Source organism: Oncorhynchus keta, chromosome 11 (genome assembly GCF_023373465.1).
Source record: "Oncorhynchus keta strain PuntledgeMale-10-30-2019 chromosome 11, Oket_V2, whole genome shotgun sequence".
NCBI classification, from domain to species: domain Eukaryota; kingdom Metazoa; phylum Chordata; class Actinopteri; order Salmoniformes; family Salmonidae; genus Oncorhynchus; species Oncorhynchus keta.
In genome coordinates this window covers 1,558,239-1,561,568 of record NC_068431.1, presented here as the reverse complement: position 1 = coordinate 1,561,568, position 3,330 = coordinate 1,558,239, and the positions used below count along the sequence as shown (strand labels likewise).

At 40.8% G+C, this 3,330-nt stretch overlaps 1 long non-coding RNA gene across 1 annotated transcript; it reads right to left on the bottom strand.

Moving 5' to 3' along the window:
- Positions 1-754: 754 nt before the first annotated feature.
- On the bottom strand, positions 755-1,875 carry LOC118382129 (uncharacterized). The gene is made up of 2 exons (XR_004825254.2): positions 1,261-1,875; positions 755-895 (listed from the first exon to the last, which is right to left on the bottom strand). It is a non-coding gene; the product is annotated as an uncharacterized LOC118382129 (long non-coding RNA).
- Positions 1,876-3,330: the final 1,455 nt, after the last annotated feature.

Genomic DNA, 3,330 nt, shown 5'->3' with positions numbered 1-3,330 from the left:
CGTCATCACAGTTCTACTAGCCGCTACCGATATACAGTATGTATGTATGTATGTATGTATGTATGTATGTATGTATGTATGTATGTATGTATGTATGTATGTATGTATGTATGTACAGAGTGTATGTATATATGTGTATATATGCATGTTATTTTACTGCTCTAGGGATATCAATATTGTTTGGATAACCTTATTATGTATTTGTTCACTCTTTCTGCGATGTGCAATGCAGAGAACAGACACAGAAGAATTCTAATTGAATTAGCAGTGAATTATTGTAATGTTTGTTTATGTCAATTAATCCCATAAGGGATGGGTGGCCACTTGTCGATTTGACACAAAAATAACATTCATTCACCTGTTTCTGTATGCACGTCCACTGGTTCATTGATCTTATACTACACAGATATAAATCACATACATTTTTCAAAACTATTCCAAATTGTAAGTGGTTGGATTAATTGCACCTGTTTGTTGAGATGGTTATTCCAATCTAATTGATCAATGTTCCTTACCATGGCAATAATTGCCGGGGATTTAAAAGTTTTGAATCGTTTGCTATTTCGAACTGTGGCTGGGATTCCAATATGATTTATAGAACTCTTTGCAAGCCAGCGTAACGTGTAAACAGGCCGATGTGGCCTGCGAACCAGGAGTTTCAGACCACTGTGTTGGCGGTAAAAAAACTAGGTTGTTGAAGTATGACATTGTCACAAAAAAAGTAATATAAAAAAAATACACATAAAAACATCTAAATATTTCATATTTTTATATTTGTAAGGAACTTGCTTGGCTACAGGACTGACAACCATTGAATGCAACATTGATGTCTCTGTCGCTAGAAAACACAGTCGTGGGTGGTACTGGTACTTCTCAAATTCACCTGAAAGGCACCCTAGGAAATAAATATGCATATAAGGCATACACCCTACGGTGTTAAAACAACACGCTAGAAAACGAGTGACTAACACAACAGGTGTTAATTCCCGAAGACTAGAGAAACTGTGACATCTCTAATAAAGACTTAATTTAAGTCAGAATTTGCAACACCCGCGGTGTTTGGGATGCAACACTCCTGTCTTGTTTGTTCATCAACACTTTGAAATAAGTGTTAGTTTAACACGATGTGTAATGGTCACATATCATTTCTAAGAAGATTTGAAATGACACACTGTGGTTGTAAAATTCTGATTTGCAAATTGTCTATGCACACAAACACCAAAATCCATTCCGTGTAAAAGTTCAAACCAGCAGGTTTACCTTTTAGCAGGATCCCGTAGACTGCGCACAGCGTCAGGACCAGGTGATGCTTGAGATTCATCCTGTCTTCTCGCTCTCTTTACTAGCGTTACCGAAAGCTCTCCGTTCTCCGTTAAGCGGTTTGTTATCCAGGTGGGGGTGGCCTCGTCAGTCCTCGTGTTGCTGTGAGATCCGTATATATATGGGCTCCTCGTGCGTATCGATCGGTAAATAAGGCTTCCCTAACGTTTTCCTCCCTTTATTCGGTTTTGTCGCCTTGGGGTGGCCTAGAAGATGTAGCGCGCAGATTAGATGTAACTGCTCCGTAGCACTATAGCTGTGATAATGATTCGTTGTGGTTCCTCCCGTAAGAAGAAGAGATGCTGCCGTATTCCTCTCTTCCTCACTTTGCTCTCACGCACAGAATCGGTAAAGTGCTGCTCTTGAGCTCCGGAGGCGCGTGTGTCAGTCCCGCCCACACAATGGTGACTGATAGGATTGGTTAACCAATCAAGGCCGTCCGTAGTTGAGCAGTGTGTGTGTGTGTGTGTCGCGGGAGGTTAAAAGAGGAATCGGGGGTTTTCTATTCACCGAGCCGCGGGAGCCCTCTAGCCGAGCAGAGTGTTTGTGGGGCGTTTAAATCCTGAACAGCAATTGACAGGCAATCTGGGCGGATTCAATTATCCTAAACTGCCGGCTACTGGTCGGACGAATCAGGACAGGAGGAGCGCCGATCTCAACGGAACAGTTATCAGCATTGTCCAGAATCATACATCTAATTTATATCAAATAAAAGTTGGCATTTTCTAACAATTTGTTTCATTTTGGAAGGCCTTTTGCATGGGAAAACACAGAGTCCTAGTAATTACTACACGTGCTTAATGACGTCACTTTTGTTTTGAACGGACTTCGCGGTGCACTTTGAACCGGGTCCCTGGCTCATGCAGCCGGAAGCAGCCGGTTCCAAATCAAATGCAATCAACTTTCGGAAGATACAAACACGTGTACTCTCCCTGCGTTGTGTTTTGTTCACATAAATCACCCCGGACAGTGGTCCCAGTTGAGCAATATTTATTATCTGTTGTTAAACAGGAAACAGCACGTCAGTTGTGTAGTTAAACAGGAAACAGCACGTTAGTTGAGCAGGGCTTAATGAATGATGACTGTGGATGGTAACATCCCTTCCATCACATTTTCATACTGGGCATTAACAAAATACAAAAATACAACACAAAATATAACATGTGTAAATAAGTGGAGTTAAACAGGAAACAGCACGTTAGTTGTGTAGTTAAACAGGAAACAGCACATTAGTTGTGTAGTTAAACAGGAAACAGCACGTTAGTTGTGTAGTTAAACAGGCAACAGCACGATAGTTGTGTAGTTAAACAGGAAACAGCACGTTAGTTGTGTAGTTAAACAGGAAACAGCACGTTAGTTGTGCAGTTAAACAGGAAACAGCACGTTAGTTGTGTAGTTAAACAGGAAACAGCACTTTAGTTGTGTAGTTAACCTGTTTAGTCGACCCTCTACTTTTTCGAACATTCTGTTAAAAATCGCGCAACATTTCAGCGCCCTGCTACTCAGGCCAGGAATATAGTATATGCATATGATTAGTATGTGTGGATAGAAAACACTCAGACGTTTATAAAACTGGTTAAATCACGGCTGTGACTATAACAGAACGTACGTTTCATCGAAAAGCGCAGGAAAATCTGATCACTGAAAATGGAAATAAATATCCTTGCGCTACTTCCAGGAATTGTTCAAAGTGAACGGAATTAAATGAGGCCGAGGTTGCAGTGCCTACAGCTTCCACACGTTGTCTAGAGTCTTGTCATTTGATTCAGCTTTGATTCTTGGTCTAACCGAATCAAGGGAATCGATTCCCTCCGGTCTCCGACCGGATGTTTTGGTCGAGCTCTCTCCAAGACATGTTTTCGAGACGGACACCTATAGAAATGACATCGCCTCCTGATGAATTTTATCGCTTATTAACGTGTACTAATACCTAAAGTTGCATTACAAAAGTATTTCGAAGTGTTTTGTGAAAGTTTATCGTCGACTTTTTGAATTTTAAAAAATGACGTT